Here is a 15,909-nt window from a genome sequence, read left to right as displayed (position 1 = left end):
TATATAAATGACTATATGTCCAGGGCTTCCCCCAAGAGCAAGTCTTCTCTAAATGGATTCTTTTCTTTTCTCTTTCTTTACCTTGTCTTCCCCACTTATACCTCTACTCTCTGCTTCAGTGAAAGATATTTCTCCTTTCCACTTCTAGCTGAAAAAAAAACAAGTCTCAGGTGTCAATTTACTATGTAACTGTGGGTCCCTCTCTGTATTACAAAACAAGACTCAGGAGACAGTGAGTCCTGATATCATGACCTCCAAAAGGGTCACAAGGGATCTCTGAAAATTTCAATAGTTTTAGTGTCTTTTCTACATCTTTTCCAATGATTCAGGTATGGAGGTTTCTATATCTTGGGCCTAGAATTCCTTCTACTGAGTGGTGAGTCGATGTGGTTTTAGTGCTTATATCCTATAAGTTCTTTTAATTAGTGTCTTATAGCCTCCCAAAGTGTTTATATATATATATATATATATGACTGGCCACCATTTAAAATGAAAAAAATAATTTACATTGCTACTTATCCTCATTGAGTTGCCCATTTAAGAAGCAGAACTACACTGTCAGAGCATCCACTTTTGTAAGAACTTAGCCATAGTGTTTTAACATATATAGTAGTTCTCAATATTTACAGTGTATTGGAAGCACCATAGTAGTCAGGGTACTCCAGAGAAACAGAACCAATAGGAGATATATAATAAATATAATGTAATATATGTAATTGCTTTAACATATGTAATAGGTATTAAACATACTAAATATTAAATATATTGTATATGAAATATAAGCTGGAAGCTAGGAAATCCAGGGGTGTAGTTTTCAGAACTGACGTAAGCCACAGTCAGAGGGCAGGGGATCAGATCAAACACTCAGGCAGAGAGAGCAAATTCTCCTTTCCTCTGACTTTTGATTCTTTTGGGGCCCTCAAGAGATTGGATGAGGCCCACCTACACTGGGGAGGGAAATCTGCTTTACTCCATCTACCAATTCAAATGCTAATCTCATCTGGGAACAGACCCACCCAGAAATAATGTTTAGCAAAATATCTGTGTATCTCAGGATATAGCTGAATTGACACTTAAATATTAACCATTACATTCTGCAAACCTTAAAATATACCAATGCCTCAGTCCAACCCCCAGAAATTCATATTTAATTGGTATAAATTACAGGCTGGGCTTTAAGATTATCAAGAGCTCCCCAGGAGATTTTAATGAATCACCAAAAGTTAAGAACCATTAACATCACAGAACATTTCTTTCTTGATGAGAAATCAAAATGCTTCTCACTTTTAGCATTGATGCCCTGGGAGAGATATCATCTACCTCTGTAAGGTGCCTTCAGAGTACCCCATGTAGTCAGTATTTTCAAACAGGCCACTGCAAACATGTGCCTCCAAGTCTGGTCAAAGTCAATCCAAATATTTTTCCCCAATATGGTAGTAGATGGGTAGAATTTCTTTTATGATCACCACGTTGTATGGTAGGCATAATTATTCCCATGTAGAGGGTGAACTGAGATTCATAGAAAAATAGGGGTGCATATTGCCACAAAGCTAGCAAATGTAAAAAATTAGGAAAAGGTCAAGTTTTCTGATCCGAGTTAAATAAGTAGTAGGTATCCTTATTTTATTTATTCCACAGATACTACTGTCAGGGGTGAGTATAAAAAAAGCAAATGAATAAAAATGTAGTCAGCCTATGAACGGGAAGATTAGCTAGCATCCTTCACACAAAAGACCTGATATGTATCGGCCACTAGAGAGGTTTAGTCAGCTGTATTTACAGTCCCATAAATGGAAAGAAGCATCATGACAAAAGGAAATTCTATGAATCCAGGAAAAAACACATCAAATTAAATAAATAATTCACAGGCAGAGCAAAAATTACAGAGTTGGCTCTGGTAACAAAGTATCTAAAATAAGTGGTGATGTGTTTCTCCAACCACAGAGGCTGCCAGTCCAGGTGCAAAGGAAAATAAATAAAACTATTATAGATCTAGTAAGAGTTAAACAGACAATAAAAACCAACAATGGAGATGAATTTTAAGTTGGTGATTCTTTGAACAATCCTCAAGAGATTTCATTTGCTCTGTTAACGCAATGTCAAGTCCATTTTAGAAATAAAAGAACATTTTTCTGCTTGCTAGAGTTTAGACATAAATCCTCAAACTGTATTAAATCAAGATGCTTCTAGAATCATAGCGCTAAAGATCATCAAGGATTATTAAAGAACTATAGTCACTCCCTCATTTTACAGGTGAGAAAACCAAGGTGGTAAATGACTGTGTGATGGCCTTAAAGTCCACATGATTCCCATCAGTGGCCAAAACAAGATTAGAATGCAGGTCTCCCATTTCCTCTTCACTTAATTATTCATCATTCTTTAGTCATTTTGAGCACAACTAGTGCACTGCTGTTTGAAACCTGACCTTTCCAGTGGCAGTCAAAATGCCATACTTTAATAGTGCTTCCATTGCCTTTGACCAGAATATTAAATAACTGGCAATCACATTCTGAGCTTCTTTCCAGATGAATTATATGTTAAGCTCTGTTTCAATATTGATTTGTAATATATCCTAAAATTTGTGATTTTCTGAATGGCCATCTCTACTATGTCCACCAACCCAACAACAATCACTGCTTGTTGCTAGACAGAAAAAAAAAAGTTAATAAATTTACAAGTGAAATCCTGTGTTCGTTTTTTTAAAATGAAAAACAGAAACCTATTTGATTTAGAATCTAAACCCTAGAAGCATACACAGGGCTTAAAGAAATGTATGATTCTTCTATGGAATATTGGAGAATTCTTGTTTAATCAATGGAAGCACATCGTTAGTTTACTCAGGTCCCTAAAAAGGCGGAGGACCTCACTTAAAAGAAACAAGTGACTATCTTAGTTAATGTAAATAGAAATGCATTTCCAGCTTATTTATGGTTGTTCATTTCTATACCATACAGTGGTCTGTTTCTCAGGACATCAGTATAAAAGGCAAATTGATAGGTGAGAAGGGTAAGTGGTATAATAAAAAAGTTAAAAGCATGGGCTACATCACATGGACAAGTTACTCAGCCTTTCTAATCTTCCATATGCACATCTATAAAACAGGGAATAAAACATATTACAAAGAGATATGCTTCTCCTCCCACCATGCTTTGGCCTTCACATGTTTGGGAGGCATAGGAGATCCAGTGCCTTTCCCCTCCATCCTATTCTTGGAAGAGGAATTGTTAATGTTATTGGTCAGTAACCAGAACATCTATGGAGCAATGGGTAGAATTATTACATTTGAAAGGGACAAACGTGTCACATGGTTCTGTCCCAGTAGCTCAGCTTATGATTCACAGAATAAGGCATGTTAGCTTAAGCTTGTCCCATGACCTAGTCAGCTGTGATTTGGGGGCAAGAGAGAGAGAGAAGGAAAGCCTCAATTAGAATTCCAAAATGAAGTGACAGCGGCTAGCTCACTAGTAATAAGTAATACTTTGGTCTTTTCTGATTATCGTTTCTTGTGTATGGATCCCTTGGCAGGAAACTTAACCACCCACTTCAGAGGTCTGTTATGAAGTCCGATATGGTATAAAAAGAGCACAGTGCAGTGCCTCATATGCAATAAGCTGTCAAAGAATATTATCTAGATGACCTTGGATTTGCACTTAAATGTTTGTTATTAAATCAGTTTGCATGGGACTAGTATCCAGAGCCTCAGGATAAAGTAGATTCATGTGAGTTAATAAATGAAAAGCTCTCTGAAATTCTAGATGGCAGGTCATGCTAAGTCAGGTAAGTGCAAGCTGGTGGCTGGGCGTTCCCTCAGGACACGTGTTTTGATGGAATGAGGACTCTGGGTGTAGAAACCAGCTTGGCAGTGGATGGTAAACCATTGCCCAGCACATGCTGCCTCCTGTTAAGCAGAAGGCTCTCATGCAAATTGCTTTCCGAATCGTTAGCTGTCGGCAACCCTCAGCTCTCCTCCTGCAGCTGTTCTTTCTGATTTTGCCTGCAAACTTTTCATATTGGGCAGGCTCCCAAGCCAAACAAGTTGCCCCTCTGCAGGCTTTGTTCCTGGGGGCGAGAAGTGAACCTCACAGATAAGTCAAAGTAAGGATGCACCATGGACTAATACACACTGAAGGAACAGACTCCTGTAAGCTAAGGTGATGAATGCCTTTGAAAGTAATTTTCATGCGGCTTCCTATGAGAATGTCAGCCAGGCTCCAGAAGTTATATGCTGCAATTTTAAAATTATCTGCCTCTGTAGACTTCTAAAGCTTCTATCAGCTAAGAAGTATCTTTTTTAAAAAAGAAAATATTTTTATACAACTTTAAAGACTACTTTCCATTTATTACAAAATATTGGCTATATTCCCCCTGTTGTATAATACATCCTGGAGCCTACTTTACACCAAATAGTTTGTACTTCCCACTTCCCAATTCCAACTCTTAAATTGCCTTTCCCCCCTCCCCCACTGGCAATTACTAGTTTGTTCTCTATATCTGTGAGTCTGCTTCTTTTATGTTATATTCACCAGTTTGTTTTATTTCTTAGATTCCACATATAAGCGATATCATACAGTATTTATCTTTCTCTGTCTGACTTGTTTCTCTTAGAATAATGCCCTCCAAGTCCATCCATGTTGCTGCAAATGGCAAAATTAATTTCATTCTTTTTTATGGCTGAGTAGTATTTATATATATATATGTATGCAAATATATAAATTTAAATTATATATATATATATATAAAATCTTCTTTATCCATCGATCTGTTGATGGACACTCAGGTTGTTTCCACGTCTTGGCAATTGTAAATAACGCCTCTATGATGCTGCGAACATTGGGGTGCATGTATCTTTTTGAATTATAGTTTTGTCTGGATATATGCCCAGGAGTGGGATTGCTGGATCATATGGTAATTCTATTTTTAGCTTTTGAGGGACCTCCGTACTGTTTGCCACAGTGGCTGTACCAATTTATTACATTCCCACCAGAGGAATGTGTGGGAAATCTCTGTACCTTGTGCTCAATTTTACTGTGAACCTAAAACTTAATTAATTCCCAGCAGCATTAGCAAATAAGACCATGCATTTTTTTAAAAATCTCTTTTTAAGGCAGAGTAAATATTTGCTGAATAAAATGAGAAACTCTATCTCGATTGGGTGGATTAAATCAGCAGAAACTAAGCTTCACCTGTGATTTTAGCAGCTGAACTGGTTGAGAAATTCAGAGCAGAACAGGCACAAGTCCTCTCTGAACAAGGTAAGGTACAACAAAAGGAAGGATGGATGTTGTAGGCAAATCATAACACTCTCTCATGGCTAAATATAATATCAGGAATTAAATAACTTGAAATCATATAAAAATTTCCTTTACTCGTATGCCCCCTCCCGCATAAAGTGGAAGGTGAGCACAAATGTAAATCAAGCAGGCAGAGGCTCCCACTATCTTATATATGAAATCAAAATTTTAAAGTGTTTTCTTCAGAATCCCTTTTGCCTGGCTGCAGAAGAAAAAGTAGCTGATCAGTGCACCCAAAGGTAAAATGAAAAATAGTAAAAGAAAGTTTTTCTACATTTTTGAATTTAAAATCTGAAATACATGTCTTTAACACTCTTCTTACTTATACCCATGTACCTTAAAAACCAAAATTAAAATTAAATTGTATTAGAGCAGAGGAGCAAAAATTTCCAGCCAATCCAAAGGTTAACTGGTGCCTGATACACTGTTTGAATAAAGTTACGAATCCATATCCAGACTCAGCTAGAAAATTAAAGCGTGCTGTGATCACTCGGTACGAAGAGGGGTCATGGCAATTGATTTTATTTATACACACTTTCATACATAATAATTTATCAAATTTGTCCTATGCCACTTTCCATGCTTATTTAATCCTCATTTAATCTCTACCAAATGAATACTGTGAAACATGTTTAATCATTATTCCCATTTCCAAGATGTGGGAACTGAGGCAGGAAGTATGGTACATCAAAATTCAGAAATTTTGTCACTCCAAATATATCCAGGTCTAGCTCTTTAACCTGTATAATAGTCTTTTTCTCTTTTCCTTGCCGTGTGAACCTTTCATCTTCTCCCACTGTCAAATTCAAGTGTTAACTCTAACCTCTCTTGACCTCCGCTATCCACTGAAGGATGCCTTCTAGCTTCCTAGAAAAGCTTCACCGTTCTTAGCAGAGTACTTGAGAACTAGCAGGTGCTTTGTTAAGTGAATGAGTTAATAAACATATAAGAGAACATTAAAATTACCATTTAAGGGATGGAGAAACAGGCTCTGAAAGATTAAGTAACTTCCTTCACATAAGGGGTCAAGCTAGAATTCAGATTCTGAAGCCCAAGTGATCATCCTCAGAATAATCTAAGTTATATTCATTGGGATAGAATATGCTCAGTCTATATCCCTCACTAGACTCTAAGGAACAAGAAGGCAGTACTAGGCACCTAATGCACTTCATTTTGGGTAAATTTTTCATTTATGCAAAAATACTTGTGTAAAGATAGACTAAAGCCTTAAACTTTCCCTGCTGGATTCCCTGCTCAACTGTGAGTACTCCTGTGATGAAAACTCGCCTAACGCACTGAATGACCTTGACCAAGCAGCTTTCCTTTACAGCCTCCATTTTCTTTTCTGTAAAATACTGTTGACAGGACATGTTCCACCTGCCTCATAGAAATGCGTTTATAAAGCACTTTGGAAAGCATGAAGCTTTCTTTTTTTTTTTTTTTTTCGGTACGTGGGCCTCTCACTGCTGTGGCCTCTCCTGTTGCGGAGCACAGGCTCCGGATGCGCAGGCTCAGCAGCCATGGCTCACGGGCCCAGCCGCTCCACGGCATGTGGGATCTTCCCGGACCGGGGCACGACCCTGTGTCCCCTGCATCGGCAGGCGGACTCTCAACCACTGCACCACCAGGGAAGCCCAAGCATGAAGCTTTCTTCAAAAGCAAGCAAGTACTTTAAATGTCATTATTATAGGACTCCTTAAAAGGAGCCTTTTTATGGTGAAAAGAAACCTTAGCTTATCAATTGTGCAACTCAACCACAGAAAATTTAAGGCGGAACATGCATGACACAATAATAATTCCAAATAAATCCTTCTAATAGTTAAGTAAAGAGAAGTCAAAATTCTTCTCTGGACTATTTTGATTTCATACAAAGGGCATCCCTTTAGAAGTTATGGAAGTTCAGATACAGAGCCTCAAACTCTAGATTGCAATGCAACATTTGTTTCTGAACTTCTGCTGCCAGTCTTGCTAACAGTTCACTTGCAATGTAATATATTACTGCATTTCATTTCTAGGCAAGAACATTATTTACTCACAGGAGAAATACTTTCCTGAGGAAAGACTGTCTTTGGAAACTTTCAAGGACATTTGAGAAATGCTTCAGCCCAAGCCACAAAATTATGAGCATGCTTTTGTGCCTCTCTGTTCCCAGGGCACCATTTTTAAAAATCTTTCATTTAAGTTTATTGCAAGCATCCATCTTCCCTTTCCAGAAAAAATAGCAATTAACACAACTTCATTGATTTCCAGTTTTCCTAGGTGTCATTTCATAATGCATATATTGTATGCAGTTCACATCATCATTTTCATCGCTTTCAACATTTTCCATGTTGTCTCCCTACCTGAATTGTGACTTTTTGTATGGAAAGTTTTATTTTTCACTTGCATCTTACTTTGAATAAATCTGAAATCAACATTCAGGATTATTTATTTTTATTTTCTTCAGTATGTTTCTAACTTAGCAAACTATGGGTAAAAATGCCATGTAACAACAGTATGTAATATTTACATAGAGTCCATGTAGTGAACATAGTCCTAAACTCTTACCAAATCCTCACCAGACCCTATAAAGTAGGTACTATTAATCTTGTCATTTGATAGATGAGAAAACTGATGCATAAACTGGTTAAGTAACCTGTCTGAGGTCAGATAGCTAGTGATTACTTTCCCCATCACCGCCATTGTTTAGTTAATGCGTCCTTCCCATCTCAGTTCAAATGGCACTGACACAAAAAAGCCTTTCTTTGACCTCCTGAAAATACTGGGTCTCGTTGCTTTTACAGCATCATATGTTTATTATTCATTTCACATATTTGTGTGATTAATTATATTTGAACGTATTTTTCCTAAGGGTAACTCTAGTCCAGCTGTGCTTTCCAAATTATGAAATCCGGGACTACGTGGGCTATGTCTGTTTTGCTTATTACTGTACTTTCAGTATTTGGTGCATGGTAAGTATTCACGAAATGTGATGGATGGATGAATACAGGACTTTGTAAGAACAAATAAATAAATGACTGGATCAATAAATTTGGTTGATCATAACATAAACAACAGTGCCATGTTAAAAGTTTTCTCTGGGTCTATACACAAACTCTTCTCAGACAGGGTTCCTGTTTGCTGTCTACACCACCAGTTGGAAGAGAAAAAAGCCAATCAAGGTCTGACTGTCTGTGTACAGGCTGAAGCTGATGCATTAGGTTGAGAGACAGGGTGATTTAGGAATAATTTTACTTCTGGCTGAACTATATATAGAACCAAGTCTTACGTAAAAAAAACCCTACTTTTAATATGATTGTGTGAAGAATGAAATAGGAGCATCAAGCCCATTAATCGCGATATTTAATTATATTGTCCCATTTCCACATTCATTTCCATGAATTTGCATGCCATTAGGTCAAGCTAACCCAAGCATTTACACCACCATGATAAATAGTGAAATATCAATGGATACACAGAAAGAAAATTTCCCAAATTTAGCAGAGAACACATTAGCATGAACTTGTAAATTTAACATTCAAATTCATTGGCGCACAGAGAACCAAGTGACTTTTGTTAAAGTAGGAAACTTTATGACTATGTGAGGACATGAACATTGAGAAAGTGCTCCCTATTTTAAAACCAGGACCTTAGAAATATTTTAATGAATTTATTTTTTGCATATCTGCCATCTAGGTAACAGTAAAACTCAATATTTATACATCAGATTTTTAAAACATTGTGCATATATACTGTATACTGCTACAGAATATAAGTTGCCCCCAAATCTCCAAGATACAATATGGGATCAAACAAACAAACAGAATGACAAGAAAAACCAACTGTAATATTTTGATACCTCTTAATTATTAAATAATTATGTTTAGAGAAATAAAAGTTAAAAAATTGTGCTCTGAAGAGTATTTAAAATATGAATGAACCTTCAAGATGGCAGAGGAGTAAGACGTGGAGATCACCTTCCTCTCTACAAATACATCAGAAATACATCTACATGTGGAACAACTACAGAACACCTACTAAACACTGGCAGAAGACCTCAGACTTCCCAAAAGGCAAAAAACTCCCCACGTACTTGCGTAGGGCAAAAGAAAAAACAGAGACAAAAGAATAGGGATGGGACCTGCACCTCTGGGAGGGAGCTGTGAAGGAGGAAAAGTTTCCACACACTATGAAGCCCCTTCACTGGTAGAGACAGGGAGCAGTGGGTGGGGGGAAGCTTTGGAGACACGGAGGAGAGCACAGCAACAGGGGTGCGAAGGGCAAAGCGGAGAGCATCCCGCACAGATCGGTGCTGACCGGCACTCACCAGCCTCAGAGGCTTCTCTGCTCACCTGCCAGGGCAGGTGGGGGCTGGGAGCTGAGGATCGGGCTTCAGAGGTGAGATCCCAGGGAGAGGACTGGGGTTGGCTGCGTGAACACAGGCTGAAGGGGGCTAGTGTGCCACAGCTAGCTGGGAGGGAGTCCAGGAAAATGTCTGGATCTGCCTAAGAGGCAAGACACCACTGTTTCGGGGTGCACAAGGAGAGGGGATTAATAAAGCACTGCCGAAAGGAGCTCCAGAGACGGGCGTGAGCCGCGGCTATCAGCGCGGACCCCAGAAACAGGCATAAGATGCTAAGGCTGCTGCTGCAGCCACCAAGAATCCTGTGTGAAAGCACAAGCCACTGTCCACACTTCCCCTCCCGGGAGCCTTTGCAGCCCGCCATTGCCAGGGTCCCGAATTCCAGGGACAACTTCTGCGGGAGAACACACGGCGTGCCTCAGGCTGGTGCAACATGACGCTGGCCTCTGCTGCAGCAGGCTCGCCCCGCACTCCGTACCCCACACTCCCTCCGGCCTGAGTGAGCCAGAGCCCCCGAAGCAGCTGCTCCTTTAACCCTGTACTGTCTGGGTGAAGAAAAGACGCCCTCAGGTGACCTACACGCAGAGGCGGGGCCAAATCCAAAGCTGAGCCCCAGGAGCTGTGCAAACAAAGAAGAAAAAGGGAAATCTATCCCAGCAGTGGAATACCTGAATAGACAATGAATCATCCCAAAATTGAGGTGGTGGACTTTCTGTGATTTTGTCTGTATAGCTTTGCTTATACCATTTGTCCTATGGTTCTGTCTGTACGTCTTTTGTTTCTTTGCTTTTTAGTATAGTTTATAGGGCTTGTTATCATTGGTGGATTTCTTTTTTGGTTTGGTTGCTCTCTTCTTTCTTTCTTTCCTTTTTTAAATTACTTTTTAATTTTTAAAAAATTTTAATATTTTTTTATCTTTTAATAACTTTATTTTATTTTTTACTTTCTTTCTTTTTTTCTCCCTTTTGTTCTGAGCCGTGTGGCTGACAGGGTCTTGGTGCTCTGAAGGGTGTCAGGCCTGTGCCTCTGAGGCAGGAGAGCCAAGTTCAGGACATTGGTCCACGAGAGACCCCCCCCAGCACCACGTAATATCAAAAGGCGAAAGCTCTCCCAGAGATCTCCATCTAAATGCTAACACCCAGCTCCACTCAACGACCAGCAAGCTACAGTGCTGGAAACCCTATGCCAAACAACTAGCAAGAGAGGAACATAACCCCACCCATTAGCACACAGGCTGCCTAAAATCATAATAAGGTCACAGACACCCCAAAACACACCACAGGATGCGGTCCTGCCCACCTGAAAGACAAGATGCAGCCTCATCCACCAGAACACAGGCACCACTCCCATCCACCAGGAAGCCTACACAACCCACTGAACCTACCTTAGCCATTGGGGGCAGACACCAAAAACAGCAGGAACTACGAACCTGCAGCCTGCAAAAAGGAGACCCCAAACACAGTAAGTTAAGCAAAATGAGAAGACAGAGAAATACACAGCAGATGAAGGAACAAGGAAAAAACCCACCAGACCAAACAAATGAGAAGGAAATAGGCAGTCCACCTGAAAAAGAACTCAGAGTAATCATAGTAAAGATGAGCCAAAAGCTTGGAAATAGAATGGAGAAAATACAACAAACGTTTAACAAGGACCTAGAAGAACTAAAGAGCAAACAAACAATGATGAAGAACACAATAAATGAAATTTAAAATTCTCTGTAAGGAATCAATAGCAGAATAACTGAGGCAGAAGAACAGAAAAGTGACCTGGAAGATAAAATAGTAGAAATAACTACTGCAGAGCAAAATAAAGAAAAAAGAATAAAAAGAATTGAGGACAGTCTCAGAGACCTCTGGGACAACATTAAACACACCAACATTCGAATTATAGGGGTCGCAGAAGAAGAAGAGAAAAAGAAAGGAACTGAGAAAATATGTGAGGAGAATACAGTTGGAAACTTCCCTTATATGGGAAAGGAAATAGGCAGTCAAGTCCAGGAAGCGCAGACAGTGCCATACAGGAAATATCCAAGGAGAAACATGCCAAGACACATATTAATCAAACTATCAAAAATTAAATACAAAGAAAAAATATTAAAAGCAGCAAGGGAAAACAACACATAACATACAAGGGAATCCCCATAAGGTTAACAACTGACCTTTCAGCAGAAACTCTGCAAGCCAGAAGGGAGTGGCAAGACATATTCAAAGTGATGAAAGGGAAAAACCTACAACCAAGATAATTCTACCCAGCAAGGATCTCATTCAGATTCGACGGAGAAATTAAAACCTTTACAGACAAGCCAAGGCTAAGAGAATTCAGCACCACAAAACCAGCTTTATTACAAATGCTAAAGGAAATTCTCTAGATAGGAAACACAAGAGAAGGAAAAAACCTCCAATAGCAAACCCAAAAGAATTAAGAAAATGGGAATAGGAACATACATATCAATAACTACCTTAAATGTAAATGAATTAAATGCTCCAACCAAAGGACATAGACTGGCTGAATGGACACAAAAACAAGACCCCTATATATACTGTCTACAAAGGAACCACTTCAGACACATACTAGGGACACATACAGACTGAAAGTGAGGGGATGGAAAAAGATATTCCATGCAAATGGATATCAAAAGAAAGCTGGAATAGCAATTCTCATATCAGACGAAATAGACTTTAAAATAAAGACTATTACAAGAGACAAAGAAGAACACTACATACTGATCAAGGGATCAATCCAAGAAGAAGATATAACAATTGTAAATATTTATGCACCTAAAATAGGAGCACCTCAATACATAAGGCAAATGCTAACAGCCATAGAAGGGGAAATCAACAGTAACACAATCATAGGAGGGGACTTTAAACACCCCACTTTCACCAAAGGACAGATCATCCAAAATGAAAATAAATAAGGAAACACAAGCTTTAAATGACACATTAAACAAGATGGACTTAATTGATATTTATAGAACATTCCATCATAAAGAACAGAATACACTTTCTTCTCAAGTGCTCATGGAACATTCTCCAGGATAGATCATATATTGACTTGTCACAAGTCAAGCCCTGATAAATGTTAGAAAATTAAAATCGTACCAAGTACCTATTCTGACCATAATGCTACAAGACTAGCTATCAATTACAGGAAAAAAACTGTAAAAAATACAAAAACATGGAGGCTAAACAATATGTTACTAAATTACCAAGAGATCACTGAAGAAATCAAAAAATACCTAGAAACGAATGCCAATGAAAACACGATGACGCAAAACCTACGGGATGCTGCAAAAGCAGTTGTAAGAGGGCAGTTTATAGCAATACAAGCCTACCTCAAGAAGGAAGAAACAACTCAAATGAACAATCTAACCTTACACTTAAAGCAAATAGGGAAAGAAGAACAAAAAAAACCCCAAAGTTAGCAGAAGGAAAGAAATCATAAAAATCAGATCAGAAATAAATGAAAAACAAATGAAGGAAACGAAAGCAAAAATCAATAAAACTAAAAGCTGGTTCTTTGAGAAGATAAACAAAATTGATAAACCATTAGCCAGACTCATTCAGAAAAAAAGGAAGAAGACTCAAATCAATAGCATTAGAAATGAAAAAGGAGAAGTAACAACAGACACTGCAGAAATACAATGGATCATGAGAGATCACTACAAGCAACTCTATGCCAATAAAATGGACAACCTGGAAGAAACACACAAATTCTTAGAAATGCACAACCTTCTGAGACTGAACTAGGAAGAAATAGAAAATATAAAGACACCAATCAGAAGCACTGAAATAGAGACCATGATTAAAAATCTTCCAACAAACAAAAGCCCAGGACCAGATGGTTTCACAGGCGAGTTCTAGCAAACATTTAGAGAAGAGCCAACACCTATCCTTCTCAAACTCTTCCAAAATATAGCAGAGGGAGAAACATTCCGAAACTCATTCTACGAGGCCACCATCACCCTGATACCAAAACCAGACAAAGATGTCACAAAGAAAGAAAACTACAGGCCAATATCACTGATGAACATAGATGAAAAAATCCTCAACAAAATACTAGCAAACAGAATCCAACAGCACATTAAAAGGATCCTACACCATGATCAAGTGGGGTTTATCCCAGGAATGAAAGCATTCTTCAATATATGCAAATCAATCAATGTGATAAACCATATTAACACACAGAAGGAGAAAAACCATATGATCATCTCAATAGATGCAGGAAAAGCTTTCCACAAAATTCAACACCCATTTACGATATAAACCCTCCAGAAAGTAGGCATAGAGGGAACTTGCCTCAACATAATAAAGGCCATATATGACAAACCCACAGCCAACACCGTTTTCAATGGTGAAAAACTGAAACCATTTCCTCTAAGATGAGGAACAAGACACGGTTGTTCACTCTCACCACTATTATTCAACATAGTTTTGGAAGTTCTAGCCACAGAAATCAGAGAAGAAAAAGAAATAAAAGGAATCCGAATTGGAAAAGAAGAAGTAAAGCTGTCACTGTTTGCAGATGACATGATACTATATATAGAGAATCCTAAAGATGCTACCAGAACACTACTAGAGCTAATAAATGAATCTGGTTATATAGCAGGATACAAAATAAATGAACAGAAATCTCTTGCATTCCTATACACTAATAATGAAAAATCTGAAACACAAATTAAGGAAACACTCCCATTTAACACTGCAACAAAAAGAATAAAATACCTAGGAATAAACCTACCTAAGGAGACAAAAGTCCTTTATGCAGAAAACAGTAAGACACTGAGGAAAGAAATTAAACATGATACAAACAGATGGAGAGATATACCATGTTCTTGGATTGGAAGAATCAACATTGTGAAAATGACAATACTACCCAAGGCAATCTACAGATTCAATGCAATACCTATCCAACTACCAACGGCATTTTCCACAGAATTAGAACAAAAAATTTCACAATTTGTATGGAAACACAAAAAACCCTGAATACCAAAAGCAATCTTGAGAAAGAAAAACAGAGCTAGAGGAATTACGCTCCCAGGCCTCAGACTATATTACAAAGGTACAGTAACCAAGACAGTATGGTACTGGCACAAAGACAGAAATATACATCAATGGATCAGGATAGAAAGCCCAGAGAGAAACCCACGTACATATGGTCACCTTATTTTTCATAAAGGAGGCAAGAATATACAATGGAGAAAAGACAGCCTCTTCAATAATGGTGCTGGGAAAACTGGACAGCTACATTTAAAAGAATGAAATTAGAACACTCCCTAACACCATACACAAAAATAAACTCAAAATGGATTAAAGACCTAAATGTAAGACCAGACGCTATAAAACTCTTAGAGGAAAACATAGGCAGAATACTCTATGACATAAATCACAGCAAGATCCTTTTTGACCCACCTCCTAGAGAAATGGAAATAAAAACAAAAATAAACAAATGGGACCTAATGAAACTTAACAGCTTTTGCACAGCAAAGGAAACCATAAACAAGATGAAAAGACAATCCTGAGAATGGGAGAAAATATTTGCAAATGAAGAAAACTGACAAAGGATTAATCTCAAAATATACAAGCAGCTCATGCAGCTCAACATCAAAAAAACAAACAAGCCAATCCCAAAATGGGCAGAAGCCCTAAACAGACATTTCTCCAAAGAAAATATACAGATTGACAACAAACCCATGAAAGGATGTTCAACATCACTAATCATTAGAGAAATGCAAATCAAAAGTGCAATGAGGTATCACCTCACACCGGTCAGAATGGCCATCATCAAAAAAATCTACAAACAATAAATGCTGGAGAGGGTGTGGAGAAAAGGGAACACTCTTGTACTGTTGCTGGGAATGTAAATTGATACAGTCACTATGGAGAACCGTATGTCGGGTCCTTAAAAAACTAAAAATAGGACTACCATACGACCCAGCAATCCCACTGCTGGGCATATACCCTGAAAAATCATCATTCAAAAAGAGACATGTACCAGAATGTTCTTTGAAGCTCTATTTACAATAGCCAGGACATGGAAGCATCCTAAGTGTCCAGCGACAGATGAATGGATAATGAAGATGTGGCACATATATACGATGGAATATTACTCAGCTGTAAAAAGAAACGAAATTGAGTTATTCATAGTGAGGTGGATGGACCTAGAGTCTGTCATATAAAGTGAAGTAAGTCAGAAAGAGAAAAACAAATCCCATATGCTAACACATATATATGGAATCTAAAAAAGAAGGAAAGAAAGAAAGAAAAAATAGTTCTG

General features: G+C 38.2%; 1 protein-coding gene across 1 annotated transcript in view; it reads right to left on the bottom strand.

Annotated features, from left to right (window-relative positions):
• LOC309820412 (uncharacterized protein) overlaps positions 1-15,909 on the bottom strand; it is an 83,789-nt gene that overhangs the window by 22,262 nt on the left and 45,618 nt on the right. The window lies entirely within an intron of this gene.

This window comes from Grampus griseus, assembly GCF_964374135.1.
Source record: "Grampus griseus genome assembly, chromosome: 3".
Classification (NCBI taxonomy): Eukaryota; Metazoa; Chordata; class Mammalia; order Artiodactyla; family Delphinidae; genus Grampus; species Grampus griseus.
The sequence above is the reverse complement of the archived record's forward strand: the minus strand, read 5'-3'. Positions and strand labels throughout refer to the sequence as shown.